The 24867-nt window shown below is 38.9% G+C and overlaps 1 protein-coding gene across 5 annotated transcripts in view; it reads left to right on the forward strand.

Moving 5' to 3' along the window:
* DTNA (dystrobrevin alpha) overlaps positions 1–24867 on the forward strand; it is a 224385-nt gene that overhangs the window by 100458 nt on the left and 99060 nt on the right. The window lies entirely within an intron of this gene.

Consider the following 24867-nt stretch of genomic DNA (forward strand, 5'->3'; position numbering starts at 1 on the left):
CTTGGAAATGAATTTTCATATCATTTACTCCTTCAGGTTTTATGCTGCCTCTTTAAGTCTAGCAGTGTTGTTAATGCAGTTAAACAAACTTCAGTGCACCTGTAAAGACATGAAAGTGGAAACAGTGCCACAGGTTATTGTGGTTTTTACCCTGTTAACCATTCATCCACAGAGGTAAAGAGCAATAATTAAGGTCAGCCTTGAACTTAAATGTTTATTCAGACCCATGTCAAACTCAAAAAACTAGTAATTCCCCCATGTTCCTTATGCACTGTTTTTTGCTTTTACCCATCACTAGGTTAAATGTGACAGGCTTTCAAGTGGCATCCATGAGGTGGAGGAAGTACTTCAGAAGGGGAAAAACTGAGGGACTAAAACTATAGTGGAGAAGATGGAGAGCCTTCCTGAAATTCAAGTTAGATGGTTTAGTACTTTTCCTGCTTCCCATCAAGGTTTTCCAACATTTTGAATGCTTTCTATTGTCTACAAATTACAACATATTTCTTTCTTAGGACACTGCTTTAACACCAGGCAACATATCAAGGGTGTTGAAATGTGCAGTCCTTCTCCACTGCCCTGAGTAAAAGATTTCAAGCAACCTCTCTGTTTCTCCCCATGCATTTATACCCTGGTGGTCCTGTGTTCAAAGGGCTCATTGCCACTGTTGGCAGACTGGGAGCATTCCTGTGGAAACTGAGGGATGGTGCAAAGGCCAAGCCTTCCTCTCACTCACCCCTTTTAGTGACAGGAGGGGGCAGTCTGAGTTAGGGTATAATTGAGCCAAATCTGAGTGGTGGGCAGCTTTTTCACAGCCCTGAGCAAGTGTGCTTTGTGTGGCACTGTGGGGACTGCATGGTCACAGCTCAGGTTTGAGCCAGGCTCCCCTGGCTGTAGTGAGGTTACTTCAACGCTGCTGAAGAGGGAAGCAGCCACTCTGCCTGGGAGAGAATTTGTGAAATAAAAAACCATATAAACGTGCAGCCCATTAATGATCCCTGATCCCAGAATTAGACAGGTTTGCAAGAAGTTGAGGAGGGATTCTTGAAAATGAGGATTCAGAAAGGGGGGAAGTCTTTGAAGGGGAAGATTAGCTGTACGAGGGAAAACTCAAGTGAAGTAGGACAGTGATTTAGCTCTGATTCCACCACTTTGAGCAGAGTAAGGGAGTCCAGATCAAATTATTTAAGCAATCATGGGAGCTTAATCTGTCTAGATTTAGGGACCTTTTTTTGTTGGGTGAATGAGGAACCTAATTCAAACACCTAAGAGCTCTTTCACTAATACAGCCCATCCATTGTGGCCTGAAGTATAAGGTACCAGGGATGCAAGTGATTCATAGCATAGTACCACTAACACATTATCTAACTGACTGTCACAGAGATGCACTAGGAGTGAGTTTGTCCAGGGAATTAAGAAATTAAGGGATCTAGATAAAAGGAAACCGGGCACCTTCTTACTGAGTACTACCCCTCTCTTTTTGTGTTTGTAATCACAGATGTGATAGTTTATCACATGGAAGGGAGAAAAGGAAGTGAGAATCTTAGTTAAAACCTTCATTATTAAGCAAAACCAGCAAAATAACACTGAAATGTGTCCAGCTAATCATCTTTGCAAGACTAGCAAAAAGGTAAGAGATTATGAAAATAGGGGTATGGAAAATCATGTTCTCAGCAAAGCCTCGTGAACAGAAGGAATATGAGAACTGTCAGTAAAAGGTAGTCTCCTTCACCAAATAGCATTCCATTACATGTATTTTTTTCTAGAACAATATTAGACTATACAAATGTCCTTAAAGATTATAAATTTGGTCATGATTTGGTGAAGAATTTGGTGTGCTTTCAAATGCCCCTTTTTATTCATTTGTAGCATCTGTGGGTACATATGAACCTTCCCCTTGGGCTTTTGTTCCTCTTACTTTCTACTGTGTCATTAACCCCACTGAATCTTTTCTAAAACCTTCAAAACAATTAATACTCTCTGCTAGCTGAAACCTTTAAAATAAACAAACAATAATTCTTTAGTTTATGGGTGCCTTTTGTACATGAACCAGCTGAGAAAGTCATGGAAGACTGCTAAAATGCACTACTGTGCCTTGAGAATAAATTTACTGCACAGTTTTGCAATTCAGATTTTATTCAGCATTAGAACTGTAACTCATTAATAATGTCAACAGATTTGCAAGGGAGATCTCATCTGCCCACTCCTACAGATTAAATCACACAATTTATTGATATGATAATCTTTTTACTAGATTTGGATTTGTGGAAAACAGCAGAAATACCTAACTGACTTGACTGCTAAGAAAAAAAATTAACCCATTGAACTGACATGACTGTGTGTCAGCCTCCTTGAAGAAAGAAAGAAATCTGGACTCTTGATCAGTAGGAACCAAAACAGACAGGAAATCATAAGGCTACGTGATACGATGTGTATATGCCTTGTATGCAAATAGTAACGTAGGCAAGATTCCAATATGGAACGACTTGCAGAGACTAATTGATATAGGAATATGTGCACCAGTAGGAGCAGGCCAGTCCCTCACTCAGCTATCAGATGGCTGAGATGTTTTTCTAGGGATAAATATGTACATGGGTGATTACAGTAGCAGATGCTAACTCTAGGAGCTCGAGCTCCATATCCAAATGTTCATCTGGCTCAATCAAAATGAACAAAAGCATTTCCAAAGGGAGGACTAACATTTCCTGAGTGGGCACTGGCAGCAGTCCAGAATGTCTTCTTCACATGCAGGAACTGTGCTTTCAGGAGCAGTTATTTCCAAAAGGTCCAACCACCTAACCTATTCAACATGGAAAATTAAAACCATTCTCTTTGGAAGGAAGTTTGCTATGAAATCATCCTGGGAGAAGTTGGTTCAGTTCTTCATAGAGCACAAGAGCTTGTGGCATCAGGATGTTCATCTTGGATGTCTGTAAGGCTGGCTTCAACACCCATTTCAGCTTTAAGTGTGTGCTGAAACAGGTCAAACGCATTCAGCAGCTTGTGGAAAATGAGGCTCTGGTCCAGGACTGCTATAGCTACTGAGGAAGGAAAGGAAGCTTGTATATTAATGCCTCAAGGACACATGTAAAGCTGCCATTTGGCCACATTTGTCTGTGGTCAGACTTCCTGTAATTTTTCCTCTGAGGAGCTTGTTTTCAATATTGCCAAGTCCCAAGTGCTCATAGATCACGAGTCTGTGCTACAGAACAGTCATGAGATGCTAGAGCTCCCCTGCTTTCAGGCTTGCTGCATGTTGTTTTCTGCAGCTATGAACCATGGAGAATTTCTTTGTTCTTTTGCAGAGCGAAAGAGTCTGTTCAACCTCCTGTTTCCAGTAGGAGGGTCTCCTAAGGAAAAAATGCCAAATGCTGTGATACCCTGAGAAGAAAATTCTCTTATCCTGATGGAGTGGTAGAGGTACAGCCAAAAGAAAAGCTTTTTAAGGTGGGCATATAGTGCAGAGACCCTAAAACTCAGAGATGCTTTTGGGAATATGTGCAAATTATTATTTTCAGTAGCAAAAGAAGAAAATCAGCTCCTTTAGCCAGAAGCTTAAGGCCTCTGGTGGCTCTTAGAGAAGTTAAGTCTTTGAGCTCAAAAGGCAGCACAGCTTCTTCCAACAGATTTGTTGCCTGATCAGCCTGTGCTGGGATGGTCTGTAGCTCAGAATATCAAAGACTAAAGGTCCTATCCAGATGCTGAGCTATGGAAAAGGTCTTCTCTGTGATTCTACCACCTCCTCCACCAACTTCAGGCTATACTAGTTAATGAATCTATGACCAGACACCTCCCTCCCTGACTGCCTGTCCCATGTAGCCCAAGTCATGTACTTGCTTTTGTGTGTGTCAATATGCACCAATGCACACACAGACACACCTGAAGAAATTCATGTCTGTCATTAGACATAAATTATTGGGTTGAATTACTTGTTTTTCATGGTTTCTAGAAAGAAAAATGACTAATGAAAAGATGAAATGCCATGAGCTCTATTATTAAAGATAGGTGACCTAAGAAGTACTGTCAGATTGGGTGAAGGAGGGTAAAACAACTGCTAAGTGCAAGTCTCCCCTTGCTTTTGCTGGGCAGGTGGTCTATTAATGGTGTCACATTGTGTGCTGTTCTTCTGAGATGCTGAAGAAGCTCTGGTTGCTTCTGAGGTGTCCCAGCCCAGTCTCACTGAGAGCTGCAGCTGAGCACTGGACTGAAAGCAGCTGGATTTGCAGGGCTGAGAGGCACTGTGCCACCCACCCACCTACTAACTGTAATTAGGAATGTTCCTTCTCACACATTTCTATCACAAGGTGAGAACTAAAAGTCTGTTGGCTGTCTCTAGTTAGGGGTATTTTTGTGTGGAGTGCTTCTTAGAACGGAAAGAGGCAGATTGGACTTTCAAGCACCCTTTGACAACAGCACTGAAGCTGAGGGTGCACTAAGGAATGCTAATATGGGAAAACTAGGAACATCTTGACTGTTAATTCTGCTGAAGTTAGCAGAGCAAAGCAAAAAAAAAAGGGTTGGGTTTTTTCTTTTCCATTTTTGTAACCCCTAGGCTTCATAAGTACATCACCCTTCTTTATTGTCAATTTGCTCGGAAACTCATTGCTGACATCTCACCTAAGGACTTATTACCATTCTAGTCAGGCTATCTTTCACTTATATTGAAGATTTCTTGGATTTTTACCAGTCTTAAATTATATTGAAAGTAGGCAGATGAACATTTAAATTAAAAGGTTAATTGAAACAGAGATATTGCGCTGGCACAGTTAATTTGTTTCAGTTTAAATGTTTATTAGCTTAATTGAATATTTACAGAACCCAGACAAAAAAAAAGTTGTGCATCTATTTCCACAGACACAAAAGTAAATGTACTTGTATTCAAAAGGTAAATACCCACTAATAACACTTGAAAACAGTAGTCTGTAAGAGCATATTTCCAAAATAAGAAAATTTTTTTCTGTAGTTAAACACCAATTATTTTATGATTTCTTATCTGTCACCAGTTTCTTTTACAGTTGTTTAGGATTTATGAGCACAATGAAGTCCTCAAAAGTGTCAAGAAAAAAAGCTTCCATTGTACAAATGCTTGGGGCAGGAAGCACTGGTAAGATCTTCTGCCTGACAGGAGATTACCATATGATTCTCTTGTCTTCTTTGTGGACTGTTTGAGAATGAATGATGATGAAGATCTTCATGAGGAAAAGTTGTTAGAGAAATCTGTCTGCTTTTTCTTTTCTCTAATTGGAGAGGGGTCAGGAACTGCAGAAAGGGGAAAATGTGATCCTTTCCAGATTTCCTGGAAGAAACCATATTTCAGTTAGTTGGCTTTCCTAGGGTGCCTAATTTAGTAGCACGGTCAAACTGTATAACTAATCTAGGGGGAAAATTCAACAGCAATAGTAACACCAGAATTTAACTGATCAGACTTCATCTGTATGAATACAAATGTGGTTTTTAGACAGAACAAATGGTGCAATGATTTCCAAAATAAGGAGTAACACATGTTATTTGGAATATGTTTAAACATGGAAAAATGCTTTAATTGGATTATTTTAAAGAAGTTTATGTTTGAAAACATTTAAGCTTAATAGAAATGGTATTGTGTGATTCCCTACTCAAAGAAACATTATGGCCCTAAATAGCAACACAAATGGATTTTCCCCCCCAGTATCTAATAGACAAACTATTTTAAATTCTACTTCATCCCCTGTATTAGTTTCCTGAGAGGATTTTCATCATCAGGCTTTAAGGAATGCACTTAAGCACTCAGGTCTTGAAACTATGGTAATTTTTAATCTTTAGGAAAAATCCAGTTAGACCTCATTGCCTTATGGCAACAAGGCATTCAAACTTCTCTTCACATCTTAGTAGGTAATTTTCTCCTTATAGCATCTGTCCCAGTTATACAGGTGGATGTACTGGGACAGTATTATACCAAAACCACCAGTTTGTGACACATGGAAAGGGGCTGTCATCTCAAACCATGATTTTGTGGGTTTATACATCTTAGCAGCACTGCAGGATGGAAGAAAGTTGCTAGTCTTGGGCAATGATGTGGATACAGAGGTGAGGATATGCCTCCTGTTTCACTGGAAGTGTGGCCATAGCTATCTTCAAAGAATATTATCCTACCCTGTACATTACTGCATCAGTCCTGAGCATCTTAAATGTGCTGCTTACTGTGGCTTGAGAAACAAAGCCTAGTCCTTTGGCCTCTAAGCAAAAGAGTTACTGTTTGATTATGATCATTTCCTGCCAGCCATTCATTGTTTCCTGAGCAGTGCACACACAGCTCCCACATCAGCAGCCATCCAGCAGGTGCCCAAATGCTTCTCTGGTGCACTGCTTCAAGCTGATGTGTTCTTCATCAGTAGGCTGACCAAAAATACCTGTGCTTCTTGTTTTACTCCATAAGCCCTCTGTGTTTGTTCCCTGTTAGAAATGTAACTGTTGACCTCTGAAAACTCTGTTTGCAAAGGTACAATTCACTCTCTTCTGTGGGCTTTGAAAATACTTGCAGTATCTTGACGTGAAGGGCACTGATAGGAACCCCTTAGCTTCCAGGCTGCCCATTCCCTGTGTTTCCCTTCTCCTCTGGTGTCCCCACTGCCTTCCCTGGGCTGCATTGTCTCTCCCTTCTCTCCCATCTTGTTTCTGAAGTGCTCTTAAGTGCTTTTGTATTGGAGACTTGGAAATCCCTTCCCTAACTGCCAAGATAATGTGTTACAGGGGAGCAGTGGTGGTCTCTGCCATGAATACTTGGCAATGATCTTTGGAAAGGAGAATCTGTGGGTGCAGAAAGGAATGATGGGGGATTGTGAGCACAGAGACAGGGCACTGGCTGCTGGTGAAAGAGGAAACCTTTTCTTACAGCTGGACCATGTGTAAGGTTATGAAACCAGCTTCTGCCATGCCTTCTCTTTCATGTTGTTGCTGCACCTCAGTGCTGAGTCTCCTTTACAGAGTGAATTTATTAGTGATGTATTAAATTCAGGGAAATGGAGTAATCCTGAACCATGATTAGAATCTAAAGAAGGAGTATGTTTTACGATTGCCATTAGTAGGGGGTTTTTTTTTCCTCCAAGTTGGTAATATAAAAGTCTGTACATCACATAAATAACTTAAGAGACTAAAAGCAGAATTAAATAATTATTCATTTTGGGTTTTGGTTTTTAAGAGCCTAAGTGTAATTATTCTGACACAAGGGACATTCTAATGTTTTTAAAGCAGACAGAAGTGGCTGCAACAGGAAACCTTTGTGCCATCAAACACAACCAGTTGGGAGAAGCAGTGAAACAAATTCCCATGAACTGGAGTATCACCAGCTTGCAGTGGTTCTGGGAAGTTTCAGGTCTTGGGGATCTTGGGGATCTTCCTTGCAGGAGAGATTGTAACTCCACACCTGTGGACTGTGTATGGCTAACAGTGAAGCATTTTCTTTGTAGGGCTTTTTTTCCAGCCTGCTCTCTGTTTTCTCTTAGTTATACAAGGGACTCAACACATTTAACTAAGCTGCATGGAGAGAAAGATGTGATTTTAAACTACTGAAATTCTAGGAGTTCTTTTTCTGTAAGGCAGAGAATGTATCAGGTAGGTGCAGAAATAGCTCTTGCAGTTCAGAAATATATTTTGAATAGTAGAACATCCCAGGCCCTTAAGTTTTGGGTGAAGTTCAAAGAAATCCTTCCAAAAGCTAATTCAGAATGTAGCCAGGCCATTCTGTTCCCATTTGTCTTTCTAAAGCCTAGGAAATAAAAAGTTTTTCCAGCAGTCCACCAGTGTAATTAGTTCAGAAAATTTTCTTTGGTTTGGGGTTTGACTTGGCAATGTAGAGAACAGCTACAGATCTGAAAATAGTGAGACAAGGAGCACAAAGTGCTTTTGCTCCCTTTTACTAAGTTCACATAACTGTATTTTGAATTCTGACCAAGACTGGGTTAAGGTTGTAAATAAATAATGAAAGGCTGTAAATAGTGTAAGGACAACATTGCAATGATCTCACCATTTTGTAAAAAAACAAAAATATTATATTTTCTGTTTAGCTGAAATGCCCTCCCCTTGTCCATAAACCTAAACTTTAACATGTAAATTGTAATTTCTAACAGAAATAAAATACTCTACATGGTGTATTTTAAATTGAGTGCTACCACATGAGAGAATATGTCTTCATAATGATGTTTCTGATCTTGAATTAACTGTCAAGCCAGGGCATTTATATTGTTTAAATGCACCTATTAAAAAGGGATAGTAAATATCTGAAGCCCCATTCTGGTTTCTGAAACTTACCTTCTAGGCAAGTAATACCAGGGCTTTAAGTACATTCTGCCTGGGAAAATGCTAATCCATCTTCTTTTCCACTGGCTGGTCAGATGCCAACAGAAAGATCCCACTGATGTGCTGAAGGCAGAACAGACCATGCCTGGCCCCTAAAAACTCCTGCAGGCCAAGAAGAAGAGTTTCAGTAGTTATGCCCACATTTTAAAATAACTTCCCCCTCCCTTTTTTGATTTATTGCATAAGGATAGAGAATATCTTATACCTTTCTTTCTGGGAGTGCCCCAAACTGTATTCACTGTTTGCTGGTTACACTTTTCATGTCAAAATTCTGGACAGCTAAGATAGATTACTTCCACTGGAATCAGTGACTGAAATTATTACCTCGAGGTCATTAGGTTGCTTCCTTGTCTTTGTAAAAACAGCATATTATTTTAAATCCAAAGTTATTAAAGTGGATAAAGATGTGGAAAAAAAATTAATAAATGGTTTATACAGTCTCCATTAGTGACAGTTTCACATCTGCCACTCTAGGATGAACCAGATCCTGTGGTTTCTGACAAATGCCACTTTTTTCATTGAGAACTTCACAGTGACTAAAGAGAAGTGATTGTTGATTCCCACATTGCTGTCATTCATCTCTTATGGATTGTTATTTCTGATGTCGCTGTTCTTTTGTCTTGGCTCCCTCTTGATTTTGAATCTGATCACATTACAATTTAACCTTGCAGCATTCTAATTTTAACACTGCAACACTACAAAATAAACAAATATACAGATGAGATTGTTTTCAAAGGATGATGTTTATTTTCATTGCCCAGCTTGATCTTTTGGTACAGAATGAAAACTCTTCTTCTATGAAAGTGGACATCTAATGGACATCTTACAATATATCCAGAAATAGAGGTATCCTAAATCATAGGTTACTTTTGAAAACACAAGATGTTATGGCTAAAATTAAACATAGGTTAAATCCTGGCAAAAATGACTTCATTGTCATTGAAGTAATTGCAAGCCTTTTCATTGATTTAAGTGGAACTGAGATTAAACTCTGTATTTCAAGAGAAGAATTTTCTCTCTTGCAGACATATGCACCCTTTCTGTTCCCTTCTTTTTTGCTCCAAATGAATGTACCATGCTGGAGAAGAGCCACTCTAAAGTTCATGACCTGTAGGAAAGTTGGCATGCCAGCTGTGGAGAAGCACCAGTCAGTGCAGGCCAGGCATGGCTGCAGACATCAGCCGCTGCCTTTTGTCCACAGACAAGAGGGTATTTCACTTGACAGGGCTGCAGCCATAAACTCCAGGTGGATTTCAACAGGCTTCAGTGCCCACTGTTAAGGGGAGAGATTTTAGACATGTTTACTGGGACTTTGAGATCCCTACAAAACATTTTCCATAAGATGTTGTGCAGGTTGCATTTGTGAAAGGATATTGCTGTAGCAGCCTGTGTTGGATATCAGCTTAAGGGAGTAAGTCTACAGCAAGCTAAGGGATAGCAATTCTCAGAGTAAATGGCTTCTGACTTTTAGAAGTGTTTGTTTCTATGGAGAGATGTTAATTTTGCCCTTTGTGGCAGAAATTAGAGGAGCAGTGTTATGTCTGCCTTGTCCCAAGTGTTGATGCTGAGGGAGATTACCTGGGGGCATGCAAGGAGTAGAGCAAGTACTGTTGCATTTTACAGTGGACATCTTCAAGGGAGAAGCAGGGGTTGTACCAGGATGCCATGTTTTCAAAGTAAAATTCATAGTGTTTGTTCCAGACAAGAGAAATCCACCACAATATTTTGCTCCAGGACTCACAGTAACTCTAGCTAGGAGCCATTAAATGCAGATCTAAGTGTCTGCTCTTCCATCATTGAGGCAGCTTTGCCTCAGCTTCTGAAGAAACCTAAACCCTTTCTTTTAAAGAACTAACATTTACTTTCCCATACAATTACCTGCCTGGAATAAAAGAGGATTGTTTACAGAGGGAAAAAAGAAAAAAGACAAAAAACAAGGAAAAAAAGACATTTTTCTTTTTTAAAGTCACCCTGTAAAAAGGCTGAAAAGTATACCTTAAGGTCCATTTTTTTTCCAAATCTGTACTTTTCCTCCATAAATATCAGCATAAATTGATGCATATACTGGAGTTTGGGTTTGATGCTTTGTGACTTCAGGAACAAGTAAAATACCTTTGTACCAGGTCAGTGATGGTCCAGATGCTGTATTTTGCCTGGAAGGATCAAAACTGTGTATAGAAATCTTTTTCATGCACAGAAGTAGAGAAGAAATGATTATTCTAAGTAGGTGTTGCCTGTGGGAAGCTTAAAAAGTTTAATTTTAACAGGTTTTCTATCCCATAAACATTCAGGTGTTGACCTGTTTTGCAGTCAGTGTTTTTAATACTAGGGAAACAAACATAAAATGAACACTTTCTTTATCCTGATGTAACAACATGTGCAGATGTGACTACTGTTTGTTTGGTGTGCATGAGGAGAATAGGAACATCTTTCCCTTAGACATTTGAGAGAGTACTTCCTTGTACTCTATTTATTGTTTTTCTAATCCTTTGCCTGTCAAGGACTGAGCAGTCAGGACTAAGATAATGTGATGTGTCATTCTGATCGGAGCAAATACAATATTCAAGTTGCAGTGCAGGTTTTTTTTTAATGTTTGTACCTGGCTTTTCTGTTGAGATTTCAGAGGTGAACAGAAAGCATTCAGATGTGAAGCATTGGATTTGGTGCTCAATATTTTTCCTCTTCAGAGCAGCTCACCTAAAACTGTTCCAGTATCTGAGTTTTTGGCAGTGTTCAAGAATTCAGCTGATGTCACAAACTGTTGCTGACAGATTCAGCAATTTTCAGGGCTTAAAAATGTTGATTCTCCAACTCTTTCTTTTTAAAGTACCTGAGTTTATAATTTTTTACGTGTATGTATTTTTAGAATTTTATAAATATATAATCTTAAAAACTTGCAAGTTTTTGGATGTTTTCTAATATTCCCCTCAAGAGAGCAACACTATTGCAGTCAGAACAATTTCAACAGAACACTCTGAAATTATCTGATAAATTTTAGTTATTTGTGTCTCAATCTTGAGTGTGTTTCTTACACACCTAGCATGATTATCAAAAAAGCAAAATCTTAGTTGAAACTTAAGTGTGAAGGGATCCTGTTACTGTTTCTTTTCCCCCTCATTATTTTGACCTTATTAATGCTGCCAGGTTATTTATAAGCTACATGACTGCTATGCTAAAACCTTTGCAGGCTGACTGACTGTGTTAGAAACTGACTGACTACAAGTACTACCTGCAGAAGTGCTACCCTGTAATGCTTTTCTGTCTCTCCCAAATCTCTGTGATGCTGTGTATCAGAGGGTACAGCCTTAAATAGTGAGGGATGACTGGCACTTGATAGAAACAAACCTCCTGGTGCTGGAGATTGCCATTGGAAATCCTTTCAGTTGTTCTCTTTGAGTGCAGAATAAAGATGTGTATGCAAGGGACTCTACCAAAAGGCCTCTGCCAAATATTTCAGCACTCTGCAGCAAAGGTGTTTATGCTCTCTAGCTGCTCTGAAAGTAGGATTGAGTGGCAAAATGGTTAATAAAAAAAAAATTGTGAGCAACTGTGAATAATCTGCCTCTCTGACTCCTTAGAGTCCCCTTTTCCATTCATTTGTGTTGTAAAACACAATTTCACAGGATTGCTTAAAAAACAAGCCTGCAGCTAAATATTTACCCAATGGATTTTGTTAAATCTGTTTCAGTGCCTCTGGAAATGAATTCACACCTCTAATTCCTAAGTACCCTTTGCCTCTGGGCATCTGTAGTGAAATGCAGGTATTAGAAGAGCTGAAATCAGTTGAGATAACTGATAACCTGAGTCAATAAGCAACGGATTGAGGAAACAGAATGATCTTTTGTCTCTGTGGGGTTTGGAAATGGAAATTCTTGAGCTGAAAAGTGATTTTTCAGATAATGCTTGAAAAGTGATTTCCAGGCCTGTTGTCAGCCTTCCTTGCATCAGTTAAGTAGCAGCTAATTTAGTCCAAAAATATTGCCCACCAGCACTTCTTCTAATAGCTGGTGAAGAGCACCTGAGGAGGCATTTGTGCCAAAAGGCTTGGCCAACCCCCTTTTCTAAGGGAGGAGTAGCTTCCTAACAACTCTAACACTGCTCACAGTCAGCTTGTGTCTTTAATGCATTTCACTCTTTTATAGGGTGTTACTGTCATATCAGTCACAGGTGAGAGTGGAGTTTGCCAATTCTGTATTTTTCATGTATCAGCCTTTGGCATCTCTTTAACACACAGGAGATCTGAGCCCAGTGCCCAAAATCCAGCTGGATGGTTTGCTCCCTTCCTTTGCTCTCTGTTTGACACTCACAGGACTAAGGCAAGAAGCAAAGTGAGTAAGCTGACACTGAGCACTCTGCTGCTGGACATCACAACCCCATGATCTAACACAGGGCAACTCTGAAACATCACAAGTCAGTAGAGGCAAATGGATTGTTTGGGAGACAAGGGACCAAACAAAGGTAATAGTGAAGGCAGAAGGAGCAGTGGGGGAGTGGCATGTGGCTGCTGAAATAGTCTATTTTGAATATTCTATGTTTAAGAAACTAAATTATGAAATACTAAGAGGAAAAAACATATCCACAAGTGAGGAATGCAAGATGAGCCTCTGCTGATAAAACTCTACTACATATTTTTTTATACCACTGAGATTCTCATCCAGAAACATGTCTGGAGTCTCCATTTCACCTCATTGAAAATAGCATTGGGCCTGCAATATGTTTCAAAAGATTTACTGGGATAGTTTTAAAAACCACAGACTGTAGGGCATTCACTGTATCTCTTGAAAGACTGTCTACAGCCTCATACATCTTTCACTTCGAGTTCCCCTGTTGAGATCAGACATTTTCTGTGTTTAAATATTATTCCTGCTACTCCTAATTAAACCCTGTATATCACACCTTATAATTCTCTCCCCAACATAAACAGCAGATAGCATTTTTATTCCCAGCTCATCAGCATTTAACAAAACTGTATAGATTTGATGTTACTCTCTTCCCAGAAATCAGACTCTCTGCTCTCAGTCCTCCGAGTGTTTTCCTATCTCTCTGCCTCTCTCCTTGCACTCTGTCAATGGCTTCCAGACAACTTGGTGCCTAAACTAGAATGTAATAGTTGAGTGTAGTTGAACCAGAGCCAAACAGGAGGAGGTCTCTTGCTTCCTACTCTGATGTGATGCATTTGATAAGGCAGACCAAAAATATGCTGTTGCTTTCTTGCCAGAATACCCAGAAGAATACCCAGCCACATTAGACATGCTCTCAGAATTAAGCAAATGACACCTGAGGTGCAAATGTACTTATTCTTGTTTGCAAATATCATTAACCAGCTTAGCTCAAATCTGCTTATTACCAGCTCAGACACCTTCAATTGAGATGCCTCTGGACCAGTTTAAGGATTGTCTCTACTTACCAACAGGGTCAAATTGGACATGGTTTTCTCCAGACAGTGGTGTGGCACTTTTAACTCACACAGATTTCTCCTTAGAGCCAGTTTCTGCTGCTCTCTGGAGTAGGCTGGTGGCATTTCCTACAGCAGTGGCTCGGTGTGTGGCTGGAGCATCGCTCAGGAGAGCTACTGCTGGCTCAGAGAGTGAGTGGTTGTACACATGCCCTCTGGGGATGAAGGGGGCTGTAATTGCCCAGGCAAATTGTCACTATGGCAGTGAATTCAAGTCTGTTTTTCTTGTCAAAATCCAGGCCTTCAGACATTACTGCTCTCTGCAAGGATTCGTATAATGCTCTCGCTTTCATGGCCTAATGGAAGTGCCCCTGCAGCAGCCACGAGTACCTGGCCACTGGGCTGCTGTGGGAATGGCTCTGTGTGGTCAGTGCTTCATTCTGAAAGCATCTGTAAAGTGTTTTATCTGCTCAGAACTGGTGCATTTCACATAAAAGTGGCTTGTGACAGTTTGCATTGCTACTCTCTGTCCAAGGATATATTGTGTCTTGCAAGCTGCTGGAGGCCTTAGTTCCCCTTGCTTTTCTGTAGGATGTCTCTGTGCCTTCACATTGACCACCCCTTCCTCTTCTCCCTCCAGCTGTCAGGCTTTCTCATAGGTGATGGCTCTTGAGTTTTGGTGACTGGTCTTTGTGAAATAACTCTTTTAAGTGTGGTGGGCCTTGGGAATGGCACCTTTACAGCTCATGGTTCAGTGGTTGAGTTTCTCTCTGGAGTGGTTTTTGAGGTGGTTCTCCTAGAACTGCTGTATTGTATTAGAAGGAAAATGAGATCTTTTCAAAGGAAGGAGGTGTTGAAAAATTACTTTGAGGACATTTAGTCTTTGGGGGAACATGACATACAGACATAAAGTGCTGTGTGACAGTGTCTTGCCTGTTTTGGCACCTCTTATTTCCTGTTGTTAATGATACAAATGTCATCTTTCCACGAAAGTTGATGCGTTGTGTGCATTGTAGAGCAGTGCTTGTGTAGGAGTGTGTATTCTGTCTTGACTACCCTTAGAGGAGTGTTTCTAAGAAGTGAGCTACTTCATTTTACACAAAGAAGAATCTTTAAACAACCGTTTGGGGATTTCAAAGCACATCAGGAATCTTTGCAGCCATAAGTGCCAGCCTGCTTAGATGTGCTTCTTCTGGGCTTTCATGTGCTCCCCTTGGCTTTCTTCGCATTCCCTTCTTGCCATGGGAGAGATACATTCAGGCACTGAAATTTCTCCAGATGAGTCTGCTTACAAGCCCATTTCAAGTAGCTGAGATACTTATGTGGTATTGGAGGAATTTTTATAATCTAAATGTTCTTTTGCAATATAATTAATACTGTTTTATTAAAAATGTTCCTCTTCAAGCATATACAACACTACCTCAAGTTTAGCAGGGTCCGACCAGTGTTAGAAGTAATGTGCATTATCTGAGAGGAGAGACACAGAAGAGTGAATCACATGTAGCAGCCTGTTTCTGTTGTGTCCATTTACAAGCCATTATCTTTGAATTCAATATTTCAAGCATTAGCTTTCTGTTCTGGCTTAATATATGAGACTATTTGCTACATAATTATATTGTATTTCATTTTCTTCTGTATGCTATTGTAATAATGATATTGCCTAATAAAATAATGTCAGATTTTAATTAGGTTAAAAGTAATTTGTTATATTAGGTTTTTTATTTGAGAAAATGAACTAGCTGATAGTGCATATCAAGCTGTCCATTTTTTTGTTGTTTGCATTTGTTTTCATTTCCTGTCGTCCTTTACCTGTTGAAATAAGGGTGGGGTTTTTTTCTTCAATTGTTTTAAGTTATTACAGCCTTCCACAGCCTTATGTCTAACACACTGATGTTCTAGTGAGGACATAAGATGCCTTTCTATTTATTAAAAGGCTAGTTTTGCAAAAATTTCTGCTCCTAGTTAATAGCTGCACCTTTTTAATCATTGAAATAAATTATCTAGACTAATGTGAAAGAGTGTTATGATAATACTGTGTGAGAGTACTTCAGCAAAGGGAGGCTTAAATTTGCTGGGAGGTGAAGACAGAATACATTTGCATCAAAGACAGTTTTGGAAAAGAAAAGCTTGTGCTAACTTTTGTTGTGGGATACTTTAGGAATAACCAGTGATGTAGGAACTGGCAAAAAGTGTACTTCTTTTCATAATTTATAATAGTGTCATGAATAGCATTTCAACATACATCCAAATAATGAATAGAAGGATGAAGGGGTGAAAGAGTCTTCCGTTTCCTAACACTCTTCCCTTTAATTCTTTAATTCCTTTTGCTTTCAAAGTGACCTCAGTACTCTGTAAACTTCCACATCACATGCAGAAGAGCTGTGTTCTCTGTTATGTGATTAAAGGTTATCTTTATTGGGAGATACTGACTCCTCCTTGAAGTGCCATTTCCAAGTACATTCCCTTTTATGTAACCTACTGCTTTTAGGCTGCCCTTTTTTCTTAGACATTTATTAAGAACTAAATAGAAAACTTTTGAGCCCAGTTCAATAGCCCATTCCTCTTTGGCTAGGTATGGTAATCACAATGGAATTCAAGCATATGCTTTGGGTTCAGTGTGTATATAAAGGTTTTGCAGGATAAGGGCAGGTTAAAGAAAGCTTTTGTTGAACTGGAACCCATCTTGGCTTTCTGTGTATTCATCATTAGAAGACTCAGAAATTCTTGTATTGACCTGTAATTTCTTGTCACTTAAGTTTTATACAAATGTAGACATCCCATTGCTGGTTTTTATTGCTGATTCTTCTGTTACCACATGGTACTGCCAGCCTACCTGTTCTGTTTCGGTGGTGTATAATGACTGTATGCTGTATTGCTTGTGTGGTTGTTGATGGGTATGCAGGCAGGCAGTTATGGGACAAGAATGTACAGACCCTCATTTCAATCATTATGACTTCAGCAGAGTTAGTATCTTAACTGAGTATCTTGAGGATTGAACTTTATTATAACTAAGGCTGCCTAGTGAAATCATTTTAAAAATGTATGTGAAATTTCTTTTTCCACCACAAAATGAGAGACATAGGGGTGTGACCTTCAATGAGATCTGGTACTTGAAAACAGAATTAGAGTTAACAAGTTGACATCTGCTTTCAAAGCATCATCATTTGAATGCAGCCACCAAAGTAATCAAGTTGTACTCCTGTTACCCAAGGGCCACTCACAGAAAGGTAAAAAAGATAAAATCTTACATTTCTTTATACCCTTACAGCAGCTAATTGCTAAAAATGCCTTCTTCAGATATTAATTAGATCAGCCTGGAGGCTGCTCCTGCTTGCATTAAGGATCTGATTTCTCTCTGTGTGAGATTCATACAGATGCAGTAATCAAAGCTTTTTTTGTCTCACAAGGTATACACTTAACCCAAATATGCTCCTAAATGCCTTAATTCCCATTCTGTTATCATTCTTCTGTCCTAGTGCCTGCTCTCACTGGGCTTCAAGACAAATTAACAGCTACCACTATGAAAGAGTATATGAACAATTTCCTCAGTGCCTCATCATTCTTTCATTTGTAATTTATTTTCTACCTTTCTGGCAAATAGATCTGGAGAGACTTGAAATTCCATGGGATTGTTTTTAAAGATTCTTTTTTTTAGCTGTGTTGTTTAGATATAGTTCAGGCTTTCTTTTCTATAAATCCATTTGTTGTAGCATTTCAGAAAATTGAAAAGTGAAAAAAAACCCAAAGGCATCTGTTTCAGGCATAAAGATAAAAAAAGCTTAAATACTTCTTGGTTGTGAGTTGTGTAATGGAAAACATCCTAGCTGATAAGATTTTTTTCAACTTCTCTGGATCAGTGGCTATTGCATTAATTGTTTGGGTGCCAACACTTTTCATCAGGTAAGGTTACAAAGCCAGTAGCTGTTCTTTTAAGTAATTTGTTTGACTACTCACTGTACTTAATTTTAGTGATATTTTCCCAGTACATGCAAAGGATCTCAATAATTTCAGCTTCCTAGGAATGCATTTTCTCCTGCAGCTACCATTTGGTTTATTTAGTTGGTTTTGTAATTCTGAGGACATGAAAGTACCTACTGTCCTACAGCAAATAATCATCAAATCTGTATTTACAAAAACTGACAGCTTGTATTATTAAAATTGGCAGAAGCCAAGAAATGCTTCCTAACACAATTGTATCACTGACAGCTTACTCTCAAATGAATTTGGGTTTAATTATGGCAGCACAAGAAGAACTGAAAGATCCCTTTGACTAAGTAGGATTTTAATTATATTTGATATCCTGCAACCTCCTTTTTGCCTCTACAATGGCAAATAAAAAAGAAAGAGGACAAGACTACCAAAGTATCAGATTATCAATTAAATGCTTCCTGTGATAAAGTTCTTATAGTTTTTTATCCCTTGAGTTTCATTACAGTTTTGTCTATGAATTATGCCTTCTCTAGCTAAGTGAAAGGAGTAGAACTACATATTTGAGTGTTCAAAGGTCATCCATTCTTTATTGATCTTGGCTTTTAGAAAAACAGTTTTAAAAAATCATATTTTGAAGGAAAAGCTACAATGCCAGTAAAATACAGCTCTAAAATGAGTTCCTGGGAAAACTCCATAAAAATATTTACACATCAGACAAATTGGATTTGGTATTGTATATCATCAGCTTTTGTGTCTGAGTTTTGGGGGCTTCTTCTTTTCCTGGAATATGTTTTGAGTATAACAAAAAATAAATGACCATTAGTGGAGGTTATTTCTAGCTACCCCTTAGTTGAACTAAGGCTCTAAAAGGTCATATATAAAGGAAATTGGCATCCTCTTTATTGTTTTAAAATATTTAATAAAATTTAGATTAAATACAACTTTTTAATCCCATTTGAATAGAACTTTGAAATTATTCATTTAAATCTGTAGCAGTTAGCTGGAATCAACCTCTAATGTTTATCAGAAGTGATGTCAGTGAAGCCCTGGAGAAAAGATTTTTGGAGTTGACCAAAATTATTTTATTGGATAATCTTATGCTCTTAAAAGATGAAAACGTATTTGAAGCACTGAACATTAGTTTTCCTTCCATATTTCATCCAATAAAGTAGTTTCTTGTAGTATCAGGAAGCATGACTCAAAAAGAGCATGGCTAGAAAAAAATTTTTAAGCAATGCCTGTAAGACAGCTTTTTAAAGTTTCCCATGTATATTTTAAGTGTCAAGTAGTCATTTTCTTAAATGTCTTTCATGTCTGGAGTAGTAAGATTCTTTAAGAGAAGTTCTTCTTCATGTTGCAGAGAAAAGCTGGAAATGATACTGTAGAAATACCCATTAAAAGGATGGATGAAAAATAAGGATTTGGGGCCTTATTTAGGCCTAGTTAGGAAGATTTTGAATTCTTAAACCTAGTGCACATGGAAAACAACTGATGTTTCCTTTGTCATGGCATCCTGTAGTAAAGTGCTGATTCCATACAATATTAAATGTTAAATGAGTATATTTTGACTCTCACATTTTCTGTCTCAAAATTATGCCTTTTTTTTAATTATTAATCCCTTCACACTTGTTTTTTAGACCTGAGAGATAAGATTTGCACAGCATTCAAACTTCCTTGAAGACTGTGTCTTATGGAAATGAGTTGCAGTGGGTGCCTTATTAGGCATTTTTGAGTTTCCCACTAAGGATACAAAACTCCCAAAAGGGGGAGCTGATGAAAAGTATATTGGAAAATTCTTTCTTAAAAACAAAAACACATTTCACTAAAGGAATAAATCAAGACTGAATTTCAATTTTTTGGTGGTATTAAAATTGAAAAATACGATGAAAATGAGAAGAGTCAGACTTGCTGAGACTCATGTTGGAGATGAACTTAGCAACAGCTTTTGTTTTCTTTCTTCACTGTAAAAATCTCATCTAGATAAAATACAAGCACACTTTGTGAGTGCAATGCAATTATAGCTAGCCTCAGGAAAGAGCATTGACCAGTTTTATTACAGTGCCAAAGATTAGCCCTGGAATGTAAAGCTGAGAGAGGCCTATTAGGGACTTGGTTCATTAGAACATGTGGAACAAGACATTCATAAGGCACCAATAAATCCATTAAGGGGAAGAGGGCTCTGAAATGGCCCTTCAGGATTTTTATTATTAACTACAAGGATTGCTGAGGTTGGTGACGTCAGAAATATGGTTTTAGCCAGCACTTACTGTCCCTTTTAACTCACTGTTCTCCAGTCCAAGTTCACTTTGAAATAAGCAGCCATAACTGTTCTAGTTAGCAGAGCAGAATCCGCCTAACACAGCTGAATTTGGAGAAAATAAAAGATCAGTGGAAAATCTCCTCTCTCACACTGCCACGAATCCTGCATGAACAGAATCCTGGTTGTTGACTACAGCTTTTAAGTTCCTCATAAAGTCACGGTTAGATAGACTCTAGCAGGCTCTTTCATTTTCATAAATCAAAATGTCTGATGCTGGTAAATCCTGAAATGAAACAGCAGTTTGTTATGTGTGAAGGACATTTTGATAAAAGTGTCCCAAGCAATGGCAGACAAGAAGCCTGTGCTGCTGAAAAATGGTACTGCTGTCTGCTCAAAGCTGGGTTTAAATATTGACCAGCTGCATAGAAAATAGATTTGTCAACAGCATAAAAATTAGTCACTGAGAAACCAGAACATTTCTCTGCATCCTAATGCTTCTAATTCCCAGAGAAATCAAAGCTTCCATCATTTCATGGAAGGAAAAATAGCTTCTGTATCAGGAGTTTGAGATTTTCTCACTAGGGAAATACAAACTGCTCAGATAAAGGGTGCTTGATCCTGGTTGATATTTTCTACCAAATGGGGGGTACTCTTTCCAAAAGTGATTTTGAGATACTCACGGTTGGGTTTACCAGTCTTGTGGTACAAAACTTCCGGCTAGTTGGGTCCCAAAATGCTTCCAAGAGTTTCAGAGCCCCAGCATGCTCAGCTGGACAGGACTGGGGCAGAGAGGTGTTTCTGTTTCCTGTGTCCCTGCTTGGACAGAAAAGCAGCTTCTGTCCAGCCTGAGAGACTGTCACAAGTGTCACTGGCCGGGATTCGGAGCCTCTTTTTCCAAGCCCTTGCTGCATCACAACCATCACATGGGACTTGGTAAATTTTTCATGCCAGAATTAATCAATTTCAGTGGGCAGTTTTCCTCACTGGCGTGTGTCCTGCCTCCCTGGGGCACTTCATCTGTCACAGACAAACAGGATGGGGATCAGTGGCAGTGCTAGTGGGGTGGCTCTTCTTAGACCCATCAAACTGCGTGTGCACGGTTCAGGTCAGGAATTTTTGGGTCTCCTGGGACATGTGTGGGGCTTTCCAGAGGGGAGTGCCTTCTCCAGGCATACAAGCAACTGTTTCTTTTGATGGTGTGGTGGTTTAACCCCAGCTGTAAAGTAAGTCACATGCAACTGCTCGCTTATTCCACTACCAACCCCACCCCCCCAGTGGTAGGTAGAATCAGGGGGAAAAAAGTTAAACTCATGGATGGAGATACAAACAATAATTGAAACAAAGCAAAATATAATAATAATAATAATAATAATAATAATAATAATAATAATAATAATAATAATAGTAGTAGTAGTAGTAGTAGTAGTAGTAGTAGTAGTGACTCAGAGAGAGGTAATAATAATGGGACAGAGAGATACAGCCCAAGATAAGTAAGTAGTACCCAGTACAGTGGATCACCACCCACTGACCAAAGCCCAGCCCATCTCCAAGCAGGAATTGGCACCTCCTGGCCAATTGTCTCCAGTTTATGTAGTGGGCAGGATGCTCTGTATGGAATACCTCTTTGGCCACTTTGGGTCAGGTGTCCTGGCCATGCTCCCTTCCAGTCATTTGTGCACCTGCTCACAGGCAGAGCCTGGGAAGCTGAGCAGTCCTTGACTTGGGGTAAGCACTACTTAGCAACAACTAAAGCAACAGTGTGTTATCAACATTATTCCCATATTAAATTCAAAACACAGCACTGTACCATCTACTAAGAATAAAATTAACTGTATTCTGGCCTAAACCAGGATGGATATGGGGTTTTTTGAGCTATTGATTTAAATGTAGCATGCATTCCTTTTATCAGGCACAGACATAGCTCGAGAAATGGAATGTAATGGAAATATACTATTTATTAAAAGAATGACATATAGTAGGGCTTAATAAAAAATACTATTTACCCTATAAATACTGAAACAAGAAAAACACTTATTTGTGAGAAAGATTATTGCAGTGCTCATAATCCTAGCAGCACAACAGGAAAGGAAAGATAAACAAGGCATTTAGTTCTCATGTTATGCATATTACATGATATTCCCCCCACATTTTATAAACCAGAAAAGTATATTAAAAGATAGACCAATTATGCTTCTGATACATGATAAGCATGAATATGAAATTGTAGTCAAAATAGTTCAAATCAAACTATATTATTTGTTTATTTATTATTTTCTTTCTAGCACTACTAATGTCATAAAAGTTTTCAGCTTGGAATGTGGGAAAAAATGCACAGTATCTTTTTCAGAGGCTGGAAACCTCGCACTTGGAAAGATTTCTGCTTTGGAATGTCTAATATATTGAAACCTTAATCCCACTCTAATTGGTACTTTACTAATTAGCTTGTGACTAGAATTTTAATTAGATGCACAATAGGTGTTCTTACCTGCAGTAGAGGAGGTATTTCCTGGGAAGAAAAGTGATGGGAAGAAGATAGTGAAAGGAATCTATAAAAGACAAATATAATCTAATCCCTACTATAAGAAATGTATACATTAATTAATATTGTTCATAATTTTGTCTCTGGAAGTGTTTTCTGTTTTTCAAAGCACATTTGCTTTGTGATTTGCTTTTCTCCTGTGAAGAACAAATTGTACATTTTTTTTTCTGTGACATGACTTGTGCTGTGAGTAAACAGAAATACTGGACCACAACTGTAGTTAATTAGCTCAGGGCCAGCCCCAGGGACTGAGGTGGACACATCGTGGGCTCAAAGCAGGAGTCTGTAATCTGAGCTGAAGAGTTGAGCTGTGTACCTGTGAGCTGGGTCACAGGGAACAAGGCTGAAAAGGAGATGCCCAGCACCTTGACAGTGGCATTAGTTGAGCCTGGGCTGTAGCATATTCTAGAGTTAAAATGCATGTGAAAAGCTTGGAAGATGCAGCTGAGTGAATTCCTGTCAATGGCGACTCAGAAGTACCAATACTCTGTAGATGAGCATCATCTATCACTTTTTTCTATCAGGAAAAGACAGGAAAGAGGGATAGAATGTATCTCTCTGAAAATACTGCCACCACTAATGTTCTCATTAGCTTAATGGCACATACCCTTACAGAGAATTAGGATTGTCATTTGGGGTGAAGGCTGTTTTAAAATCTGCAAAATATCTAGTGCAAGAAGAGTCCTAAAAACATAAATCTGAAGTTCCTTCCTTCTCTGAGGAAGCCTGAGCTGTGTGTTTATAAATATAAAGTTATTTGTCAGCCCTGGTAATCCCCATAAGCCCCAGCAGTGAAAAGGGTGATTCAATTTCAGAAGATAATGGGACATTCTGAAAAATGATGATCAGGTCCAGGGAATGTTTTTATATGGGGAGATATACACAGTAAAAGTAAAGGGAGGATGAATTGCAGAAAACAGAAAAACAGTTAAAGAATTATTATTTTTCCCCCCACTAAAGGGACACTTTTCCAACAGGCTTTCTGAAGGAAGAGGAAAACATGTTGTACAATTTGCATGATTTGAAAAATACTTTTAGTTACTAAATTTTGAGTGGGAAAATTCATCCACATGGTGAATAAGGTCACAGGTGAGCCACATTCATGCTCTGCAAGATATTTAAAAGCAATAGCTAAGGAATATTTTTCTCCAGGTGTCAATATGAGGCAAGTGAGAGTAAAGTTGCACCCCTTATGTTTTCAATAAAATTTGTAGCAATCGCTCTGAGAGCAGTAATTACTTCACAAATGTTAGAGAACATTGGTGGAATGAAAACAGCACATTATTAACTGGAGAAACATCTGTAAGATTTAAGTGTCAGTTGTGTCAAGAAGTAGAAGATTATGTCATCCTTGTGCCAAAATCAAATTATCCCAATCTCAGTCAAATAACACAGGTAGTATGTGGTCTGAAAACAAGATGCTCATTGTGGAATAATGTTGAATATAGGAGAAGTCAGAGAAAATTATGATGGCCTATAACCAACTCTACAAGCAATAAATATTAAACAAAAATTGTGTTTGCTCTGAAGTATTCACTCAACTGCCCTGCCTAGTAAAAGATATTATCTTTTCAAAGGGCTTTATTAACTGACCTGTCCTATGAGATCTGGTCATTTCCCATGGCAAATTTGTCTCCTACTGTGAGTTTCATTAGAAACAGAAAGGAGTGGGGAGCTCAAGCCATGGTTAGTGGAATTATAGTGCTTTTAATTTTTTATGGGAAGAGATTTAAGGCCGATTCATGTAAAAAAGACATTACTTCTTGCTGTCTAATTAAGATGCTAGTTGGGCCTGGCATATCTTGAGGTATCTCATTTTGCAGGGAGGTTTGAGTCTTCCCTGACCACCTCCCTCCAAGACACCAGCTACCTCAGATCAAAGGCTGAGTGACGACTCCTGTGAAGCACTATCCTGAGAGCTGTTATCTCTGCAGAAAGGGAGGATACATTAGCTCAGACTTCACGCCATGCTACACAAATCCCTATCACTCCTGGACAAATGGGAGCCTACTTGAATATGAGGTGAACTTGAATATCCCTGCAAAGAGGCTGCATCCATACCCTTTGTCCCCTTCCTAGTGGGACTGCTGCTCACATCACGAAACATCCACCATAGATAGCACTTCAACAGAGTCTTTATCAGTACTCTGAGAATTGAATAGGCTACTTGGAAAAGGCAGTTATAATGTACCACCACTTCATTTGAACTGTGCAGTTTGAAAGGGGAAAAAAAAAAAAAAACCCACAACAAAACACCTCTTATGTGATTGCCTTCCTGTCTTTGTGAAATAAAAGGAAACTGGTTTTCTGTCTTGAGTTCTTTGGTGACGGTAGACTTCAGCATCCAGTACTTTCATCCTTCCTGTTGTATATATATGGAGGTTTGCTATGGGATACAGTGCAGTATTTTTG

This window comes from Agelaius phoeniceus, chromosome 1 (genome assembly GCF_051311805.1).
Source record: "Agelaius phoeniceus isolate bAgePho1 chromosome 1, bAgePho1.hap1, whole genome shotgun sequence".
NCBI classification, from domain to species: Eukaryota; Metazoa; Chordata; class Aves; order Passeriformes; family Icteridae; genus Agelaius; species Agelaius phoeniceus.